This window comes from Hemiscyllium ocellatum, chromosome 1, assembly GCF_020745735.1.
Source record: "Hemiscyllium ocellatum isolate sHemOce1 chromosome 1, sHemOce1.pat.X.cur, whole genome shotgun sequence".
NCBI lineage: Eukaryota > Metazoa > Chordata > Chondrichthyes > Orectolobiformes > Hemiscylliidae > Hemiscyllium > Hemiscyllium ocellatum.
Window position 1 is genome coordinate 114,577,698 of NC_083401.1, and position 11,042 is coordinate 114,588,739.

Here is an 11,042-nt window from a genome sequence, read left to right on the forward strand (position 1 = left end):
ATGGGGGAATTTAACTTCCCCAATATTGACAATATACTATATTTCAAGTAGTTTAGATGGGTCAGTTTATGTTCAATGTGTGCAGGAGGGATTTTCTGACACAGAATGTAGACAGCCAACAAGGGGCAATGCCATAATGGATTTGGTACAGAGGAATGAACCCGGCTAGGTGTTAGATTTAGAGGTAGGTGAGCACTTTGGTGATAGTGACCATAATTCGGTTATGTTTGCAATAGCGATGGGCAAGAATAGATATATACTGCAAGGATAGAGATATAACTGAGGGAAAGGCAATTATGATGTGATTAGGCAAGATTTAGGATGCATAGGATGGGGAAGGAAACTGCAGGGGATGGACACTCTTGAAATGTGGAGCTCATTCAAAGAACAGCTACTGTGGGTCCTTAATAAGTATGTCCTTGATATGTATGATAAGAGGTAGTTGTCAAGAGAGGGATGCTTGGTTTACTAAAGAGGTTGAAGCTCTTGTCAAGAGGAAGAAGAAGCCTTGTGTGAGGATGACACATGAATGTTCAGTTAGGGGACTTAAGAGTTATAAATTAGCCAGAAAAGATGTAAGGAGAGGGTTAAGAAGAGTCAGGAGGCTACATGAAAAGTTGTTGGTGGATAGGATCAAGGAAAATCCTAAAGCCTTCTATAGGTATAACAGGAATAAAAGAATGACTAGAGTAAGATTAGGGCCAATCAAAGATAGTAGTGGAAAGTTTTGTGTGGAATCTGAGGACATAGGCGAAGCACTTAATTAATATTTTTCATCAGTATTCACATTGGAAAAGGGCAATGTTAGTGAGAATACGGAGATACAGGCTACAAGGTTAGATGGGATTGAGGTTGACAAAAAGGTGGCTTTAGTAATTTTGGAAGATCTAAAGATAGATAAGACCACTGGGCCAGATGGGATTTATCCAAGGATTCTCTGGGAAGCCAAGGAGAAGAGTGCTGAGCCTTTGGTTTCAATCTTTGTGTCATCATTGTTGACAGGAGTAGTGCCAGAAGACTGGAGGATAGCAAATATTGTTTCCTTGTTTAAGAAGGGGAGTCGGGACAACCCTGGTAATTATAGGCCAGTTGGTCTTACTTCGGTTGTGGGTAAGATGTTGGAAAAGGTTATAAGAGATAGGATTTATAATCATCTGGAGAGGAATAATTTGATTGAGGATAGTCAACACGATTTTGTGAAGAGCAGGTCATGCCTCACTAACCTTATTGAGTTCTTTGAGAAGGTGACAAAACATGTAGATGGAGGTAAGTTGTTTGATGTGGTGTATATGGACTTCAGTAAGGCTCCACACAGTAGGCTATTGCACAAAATATGGAGTTTTGGGATTGAAGGTGATTTAGTGGTTTGGATCAGAAATTGGCGAGCTGAAAGAAGAGAGAGGGTGATGGTTCATGGGAAATGTTTATACTGGAACTCAGTTATCAGTGGTGTGCTGCAAGGATCTGTTTTAGGGCAACTTCTGTTTGTCATTTTTATATATGATCTGGAGGTGGGCATAGAAGGATGGGTTAGTAAATTTGCAGATGACACTAATGTAGGCAGAGTTGTGGATAGTGATAAAGGATGTTGTGGGTTACAGAGGGACATAGATAAGATGCAGAGCTGCAAATGAAATTTAATGTGGAAAAAATCAGAAGAAATAACAGGAATATAGAATACTGGGCTCATAGTAAAATTCTTGGCAATGTAGATGAACAAAGAGATCTCGGTGTCCAGACGCATATAATGAAACGGTGTACGTTAGATGGGCATCAGATTATTTTCACAGTTCGGCACAACATTGAGGGCTGAAGGGCCTGTACTGTGCTGTAACGATCTATGTTCTATGATACCTTGTCTCACAGCTTAAAGTACAGTTTTGTAGACCACATCATAGCAGAAGCAGTTATTCACTCTTTTCCATTTTTGATGATTTTAATTTCTCTTTTTTATTCCTGCTTTCACTGTTATCTTGAGAATTTATCATGTTGATATATCCTTTAGATTTGCTCTCCTCACAGAACATACCTCCTACCTTTCATTCTGCTCATCTAACTGAATTCTATGAGTGGTTTGACAAATCGCAGGCACACTACCATACTTTATCCACCTTTGAATCAGCAATTTGATCCAAAGCAGCATCACTCTCCATATTTATTCACAATGTTAAAGTTTACATTGCTCAGTGGGCCTTAGTGACAAAGCTGCAACAGACAAAACCACGTTATGAGAGACACTTATAAAGCAATCCCTCTACCAATAAACGCTAACGCATTTTATGCCTTCTTAATAACCCTCTCATCCTTGTGTGGCAACTTTCAGGGATCTATGCACATGGACACGGAGATCTCTCTGCTCATCCACACTACAAGAATCTTACCATTAGCCGAGTATTCTGTATTCCTATTACTCCTTCCAAAGTGAATCACCTCACACTTTTCCACATTAAAGTCCATTTGCCACCTCTCAACCCAGCTCTGCAAGCTTATCTATGTCCCTCTGTAACCTGCATAATCTTTCTGCACTGTCTACAACTCCACCGACCTTAGTTTCATCTGCAAATTTACTAACCCATCCTTCTAAGCCCTCATCTAGGTCATTTGTAAAAATGACAAACAGCAGTGTCCCCAAAACAGATCCTTGCAGTACACCACTAGTAACTGAACTCCAGGATGAACATTTCCCATCAACCACCACCCTCTGTCTTCTTTCAGCTAGCTAATCTTTGATCCAAACCACAAAATAACCCTCAATCCCAGGCCTCCATATTTTGTGCAACCCCATGCCAACCATGTGGAACCTTATCAAACGCCTCACTGAAATCCACATACACTGCACCAACTGCTTTGCCTTCATCCATCTTTTTTGATCACCATCTCAAAGAACTCAATAAGGTTTGTGAGGCACGACCTATCCTTCACAAAACCGTGTTGACTATCCCTAATCAACTTATTCCGCTTGAGATGATTATAAATCCTATCTTTTATAAAATTTTCCAACGCTTTACCCACAACTGAAGTAAGGCTCACTGGTCTGTAATTACCAGGGTTGTCTCTACTCCCCTTCTTAAAAAAGGAAACAACATTTGATATCCTCCAATTTTCTGGTACTATCCCTATTGACATTGATGAGATAAAGATCAAAGCCAAAAGCTCTCCAGTCTCCTTCCTGGTTTCCCAGAGAATCTTGGGGTAATTCCCATCTGGCCCAGTGGACTCATCAATCTTCACACTTTCCAGAATTGCTAACACCTCCTCCCTGCGAACCTCAATCCCATCTAGTCTAGTAGCCTGTATCTCAGCATCTTCCTTGACAGCATTGACTTTTTCCAGTTTGAATACTGATAAAAAATATTCATTTAGCCCTTCCCCTATCTCCTCAGACTCTACGCACAACTTGCCATTACTATCCATGATTGGCCCTAATCTTTCTCTGGGTCATTCTTTTATTCCTGATATACCCATAGAAAGCTTTAAGGTTTTCCTTGGTCCTATCTGCCAATGACTTCTCCTGGCTCTTCTTAGCTCTCTCTTTAGGTTTTTCTTGGCTAACTTGTAACTATCAGCACCCTAACTGAGCCTTCACATCTCATCCCAACATAAGCCTTCTTCTTCCTTTTGACAAGAGGTTCAACTTCTTTAGTAAACCACGGCTCTCTCACTTCACCACTTCCTCCCTGCGTGATGGGTACATACTTATCAAGGACCCACAGTAGCTGTTCCTTGAATAAGCTCCACATGAAGATTCTTTCTGGATTGCTGAATTAAGATTGGCCAAAAAGCTCCCTTTGCTCCCTTATTTGTATGTATCACATGATCTTGTAACCTCAGCGATCAGGGTTTTATTGCACATGGCCCTGAAATTGATCTGCATATTATCCAGCACTGATTATCTGTTAATTGGCTATGGTACAATGAGTAAAGAACTCTGTCACAAATGACCAGAACTTGCAGTTGGGTACATTCCTTGGGGTTCAGATAAAATGTTGGTGTCCAGACTGATTTTTTTTTAAAATTGCAGGCCCCTTGAGCTCATATTGCCCAGGTTATACAGACGGAAGAGAAGGTGAAATAGCCTCTGATCTAATCCCTTTGTTCATTTTGGTGCCTTGTGCTTCAGCTGACAGAGGTACATCTGGCTGACTCGCTAAACCTCCCGAGGTACTGCAGTGTATGTTGCCTGCATGTGAGTGGCACACAAGAGTGCAGCTTGATCATAAAAGGGTCAAAGGAAGGGAAGGTAAAATGCTGTAAGGCCAGAATGGGAATCACTGAGAACTTCCCGAGTGAATAGTATCTAGCATTGTGGTTTTAAAAAAGATAGGATCTGTACTTATAAAGTAATCGATCACATCTATGAGAAATAACACAATGTGAACATTGCTTTTGATTATTGTAGTCACTCAAATTACATAAGCAAATGTCGCTTTCACACCACAAGATTCCACAAAATAATAATTACTTCAATTTCATTTAATACTGTCACATCAGAAAAAAGTGCTAATGTTAATCTGACCATCTTCAGAAGATCAGTTCTGTTGTTCTGGACAGATTATGGGTTTTAAATTGGATCTCTATTCCCTAACCTCACTACCTCTCCATAAAGAGTGATTTTATCTGTTTTCTTTATTTAAAAAAAAACAATTGGATATATTTCCCCATTCTGTCAGTTTATTGACGCTGACTTTTTAAAGACCACAATAACATTATTGTAAAGTTAAAACAGAAGTAAGTTTATTTTACATACTTCACATCACGGTCATATTGACAGGGTTTTTGGATGCTGTTATATATCAGATGCCAATATCCACAGACTCGGGGTGAAGGTGGACAGTGCCCATGAAGCATGCCTTGAGATGTAGGTACCCAATGTCCAACGTGGAGGTTACGCAGAACAGCTAATTTTGACAGGTACCCAGTCAAGATTTCGGGGACGCAAAGCTTGTTCAGTAATTTGGGAAACAGAATATTAATGAGGTGGGTTGGTCTGTTGATAAATTGGTCTGTAACTAGCAACAAATTCCTGTAATTAGTGACTCACTGCTGCCGAGCCGTGAACTCAGCATACTGTTCTTCAACAACACAAACGATGGGATGGGATGTTCCTGGTATTGAGGTAGGCCTTGACGTACACAAATTTAACCAAGGCCCCATCAGTCAGACCCTGTAAGATTCTGCCCTGTGTCTCTGTGGCAGTTTATGGTCCAATAGTTAGCATTCCAGTCCTATTCAGAGGTACATGAGGCATTGGATTGTCTGCCTGACCTCGAGGCCTGAGAATCTTGAGTAAAAGTTACTGTTAAGTCTAGTCACGTGATTGTCGTTGGACCATTTAGTATGTTTTTAAAACAGTCATGTAATATATAATATTGAGAGAGAGAGATATTAATAAAAGTTTTTTTTATGACACTGTTCATCTGAACGATTAGAGACAAAAGAAACTGCAGATGCTGGAATCCAAAATAAATGAGCAGGAGGCTGGAAGAACACAGTAAGCCAGGCAGCATCTGGAGGATGACACCTGAACCACTAGGCAGATCCTATGTTTTAAGGATGAATATCTTTCCAGACAAATCATTAAACACTGATAATACAGCACTGAAACAACATTTTATGAATAGAATTTAAACCATACGTTCCTTACTCAGATGTTAAGATCATGACCAACTAAGGGGTGTTGTTTTCATTATTCTTGCCCAACATTGGTTCTGTTAGATGTTTTACACTTACTTAATTTTACTCTGAAGTGAGCAAGGTCTAATATGGAGAATGAATCCACAAGCATTATTTTGCTCTGGGTGAGTTAGATTAAGACACTTCCCAGAGAGCTTATTTGTAAGTGACTGAAATAGATGGAGGCACCATATCAAAACGTTTGGTGCAAGCCCTTAACTTGAAAGCGTTCTCCAACTTCAGCAGTCATCACTGTCATCCTGGTCACAAACCGTGGTTACAAGCTGAGTTGAGCTGAACTGAGCTAAGCTGAGCAGAGCAGTGCTGTGTTGTTCTGTGCTGTGCTATGCTGTTCTGAGCTGTGCTGAACTGTGCTGTGCTGAGCTGTGCTGTGTTAAGCAGTGCTGAGCTGAGCTGTGCCATGCTGAGCTAAGCTGAGCTGTGCTGTGCTGAGCTGTGCCGTGCTATGTTAAGCTGTGCTAAGCTGTGCTGAGTTGTGCTGTGCTGTGCTGAGGTGTGCTGTGCTGAGCTGTGCTAAACTATGCTGAGCTAAGCTGAGCTGTGCTGTGCCGAGCTGTGCCGTGCTATGTTAAGCTGTGCTGTGCTGTGCTGAGCTGTGCTGTGCTGTGCTGAGTTGTGTTGTGCTGAGTTGTTCTGTGATGTGCTGAGTTGTGCTGTGGTGTGCTGAGCTATGCTGTGCTGAGTTGTGCTGTGCTGAGTTGTTCTGTGCTGTGCTGAGTTGTTCTGTGCTGTGCTGAGCTGTGCTAAGCTATGCCATGCTGTGCTGAGCTGTGCTGTGCTGCGCAATGCTGTGCTGAGCTGAGCTTTGCTGGGATGTTGCTGTTATGTCCTGAGCTGTGTTATGCTGTGCTGTGCTGTACTGAGCAGAGCTGAAGGTGAATTTCATGAAAGTTGTCCATATTACAGAGGAGGAGGTGCTGGATGTCTTGAAACATGTAAAAGTGGATAAATCCCCAGGACCTGATCAAATGTACCCTATAACTCTGTGGGAGGCTAGAGAAGTGATTGCTGGGTCCCTTGCTGAGATATTTGTATCATCGATAGTCACAGGTGAGGTGCCGGAAGACTGGAGGTTGGCAAACGTGATGCCATTGTTTAAGAAAGATGGTAAGCAGAAGCCAGAGAACTATAGACCAGTGAGCCTGATGTCGGTAGTGGGCAAGTTGTTAGAGGGAATCCTGAGGGACAAGATGTACATGTATTTGGAAAAGCAAGGACTGATTAGGGATAGTCAACATGGCTTTGTGCATGGGAAATCATCTCTCACAAACTTGATTACATTTTGTAAAGAAGCAACAAAGAGGATTGATGAGGGCAGAGTGGTAGATGTGATCTAATTGGATTTCAGTAAGGTGTTCGACAAGGTTCCCCATGGGAGACTGGTTAGTAAGGTTGATTTCATGGAATACAGGGAGAACTAGCCATTTGGATACAAAACTGGCTCAAAGGCAGAAGACAGAGGGTGGGGTGGAAGGTTGTTTTTCAGACTGGAGGCCTGTGACCAGTGGAGTGCCACAAAGATTGATGCTGGATCCTCTACTTCTCGTCATTTACATAAATGATTTGGATGTGAGCATAAGAGGTATAGTTAGTAAATTTGCAAATGACAGCAAAATTGGAGGTGGAATGGACAATGAAGAAGGTTACCTGAGATTACCATGGGAAATTGGACTGAGGAGTGGCAGATAGAGTTTAATTTGGATAAATTTGAGGGGTTTCACTTTGGGAAAGCAAATCTTAGCACAATTTATAAACTTATTGGGAAGGACCTAGGGAGTGTTGGTGAAGAAAGAGACCTTGGAGTGCAGTTCATAGCTCCTTGAAAGTAGAGTTGCAGGTAGATAGGATAGTGAAGAAGGCATTTGGCATGCTTTCCTTTATTGGACAGAGTATTGAGTACAGGAGTTGGGAGGTCATGTTGCAGCTGTATAGGACACTGGTTAGGCCACTTTTGGAATATTGCATGCAATCTGGTCTCTTTCCTATCAGAAGGATGTTGTGAAACTTGAAAGGATTCAGAAAAGATTTACAAGGATGTTGCCAGGATTTGGGAGAGGTCGAATAGGCTAAGGCTGTTTTCCCTGGAGAGTCAGAGGTTGAGGGGTGACCTTATGAAGGTTTCTAAAATCATGAGGGACATGGATACGATAAATAGACAAAGTCTTTTCCCTGGAGTGGGGGAGTCTAGAACTAGAGGGCGTAGGTTTAAGGTGAGAGGAGAAAGATATAAAAGACTCCTAAGGGACAACATTTTCATGCAGAGTGTGGTATGTGTATGGAATGAACTGCCAGAGGAAGTGGTGGAGGCTGGTACAATTGCAACATTTAAAAGGCATCCAGATGGGTTTATGAATAGGAAGGGTTTGGAGGGATATGGGCCAAGTCTGGCAGGTGGGACTAGATTGGGTTGGGATATCTGGTCGGCATGGACGGGTTGGAGCGAATGGTCTGTTTCCATGCTGTACATCTCTATGACTCTATGTAATTAAAGTTGGTAACAGACAATTGGGTTTGTTGCAATTTCACATTTTGATGAGTAATCTAAGGGTCATATGTTTATTTCTCAGAACCAAAAAATTATGAGCAACTAAACTGAGTAAGTTTAGCTTTTTTCATTCCAGATGCCATGCTAGCATCACTCATATGGATCTTCATTGCTCATCTTCTAACCACTAGCTGATTGTTGTGGAGTATAAGTGAGTGTAACACTTTGCTGACAAGTACTTCCTTTGGGATACCTGCTCTCAGTGCTTCCTTTCCAAATTATTTTGTGTCATTTCTGTGTCCATATGCTTCACATTCAGGTCTGTGTGAGGTTTGGGTGGAATGGATGAGGGGGTATGGGTGAGTTGTTTGGTTTTGAGGGGCTAAATGCAAGGAAGATTTAATAATTGCACAGTAAAGAAGGATTCAGCCCAGTCTATGCTTGTTTTTCCAAAGAGCAATTCAATTTGTGCCACTCCCATTCATTCCACACTTCCCTGCATATTGTTTTCCCCTAAAAATGTTTATTTAATTCTTTTGAAGGTTCCTGTGAAATCTGTGTCCACCATCTCATTAAACCATTCAAACCTTAGCCACTTATTCCAAAGAAAAGGTTTTCCTCTGATCATCATTATTCTTTTATCAGTTACCTCAAATTTCATTAAGTCTTAATCAATGAGAAATGATTCCTCATTATCTACTTTATATCAATCTTTCTTGATTTCAAAACACATCCAACAAGTTTCTGGGTACCTTTCTTTGCTCTAAGGAGAGAATCCTACCTCCCGCAGTCTCTCCAAGTAATTGTACTCACTCATCCTTCGAACCATTCTGGTCAATCTCTGCTACTCCTTCCAAAGATTCTATTACTTTCCTAAGGTGTAGTGCCCACAACTGGGAAAATTAGCAGGGGTCAAATCACAGGGCATACTTTATATAGGTTTACTATAGCTTCTTCAAACATGTACTCCATGTTTCTATTGTTCATGCTTAACTCATCTATTGGAATTCTTTGAAGAAGTAACATGCTGTAAATAAAAGGGAACTCAGTGATGTGTTGTATTTAGATTTCCAGAAGATATTTGACAAGATTCCATACAAAAAGGTTATTGAACAAAGTAGGTATTGATGCACGGATACAAGATTGGCAGACTGACTGGAAACAATGTGTGTGTATATATATGTTAAGATCTTTTTCAGATTGGCAGGATACGGTGAATGGGGTCCCACAGAGATCTGCCCTCAACGTCTTATAATTTATACGTGACTTGTCTTGCTCATAGGACAAGGAATGCACTTAACAACCATTTCCTGTATTGATTGAGGAATTCCTACCCACTACACTGACTGTACATTACTTTGTAATACACAAATTTCTGAGATGGATTCTCTGAAGAATGACAAGTTTAGGAGATCTTGGTATTACTAATCTCTCAAAGAACTCTAGCAAGTTGTGGATGACAATAAAGGGTTGAATCTTGTGATAATTTGACAGTGTTATTTTCATCAGGTCTCACGGGCTTCTGTCTGCGATTTTGAGGGTCTTTTCTTGCACTCTGGCCCCATACATATGCCTCAGTAAGTACTACCACATCCCCACAATGCTCCTCTTGTCCGAATCTTCTGCTTACCATAGCTGGAGGTAATCGCCACCTACGCTCCCCCTCATTTCTCCTGCCACTGTCTGGATCTCTCAGGAATTGTGAAAATGAACAACCATTGATAGCTGAAAGGCATCTGTTAAAAATATTCATATACAGCAACCAGCAACTCAAAATACATTGGGGCAGAGGTAGTGGGGAAGGGAGGGGGTGGGGAGATGCAAATTTGCCTTTGAAAGCATCAAAAATGGCTCAGGAAAATTTAAACAAGGCGGCAATCTAATGGGCAAGATGGTCAGGCAGCATCCGAGGAGCAGGAGATTCAATGTTTCAGGCATTAGCTCTTCATCAGGAATGAGGCTTGTGAGCCAAGGGGGTCGAGAGATAAATGGGAGGGGGTGGGACTGAGGGTAAGGCAGCTGAGAATGCAATAGGCAAATTCCCCCTCACCACCCCCTCCCATTTATCTTTCAGCTGCCCGTCCCACAAGCCTCAAGTGAGGTAAGTGCACATCAAAACCAACCTGGAGTCTTGTCTGAGGGTGGATGATGCTGGACACAGGTTGCAGCTGTGAGAAGGGAGGGAGGGGAGAGGTGGGATGTTGAACCCAAGTCTTGGCTGGGAGGGGTGGGAGTGCCGGTGTGCTAGCTCCAAGACTCAGCTGAGCGGTCAAGAGGATTATGGCACTGGGCTCTAGTCTAATATATATGTGGGTCAGGGAGCAATTCAGCTAACAGGACTGGAACATAATGAAAGCTGCAGTTTGGAAATGTAAAACAGAGAACATACATTGGCTGGAATGCCTTGTTGAGGTCAACAAATTATATTTCAGAAGTGAATTAAAGTTTGATGAGTTCATTATTTACAACAGGGTGCTGGGTGGGTCTCATAGCTGCTGAATGAGTGGGAAGAGAAGTTTTGTAAGAAGGCCTGTGAGTGTATGGGGTAGAGAAGGTTGATTATAAGTTTAGATCAGAGTGGTCCTGGAAAAGCACAGCAGGTCAGGCAGCATCTGAGGAGCAGGAAAATCGATGTTTCGGGCAAAAACCCTTCATCAGGAACAGAGCCCAACTTTGATCTAAACTCTGGTTTTCAGCATCTGCAGTTCTCACTTTTGCCAACGTTGATTATAATATGTGTAGCTATGTGAAGCTAAATCAATAGTATCTGCTTGATAGTTTACCTGAGAAATTGCTTGCAATACATTCTATACATAATCAGTTACCGGATATTCAACTAAAAACGCGAGACTTAGTTCATCAT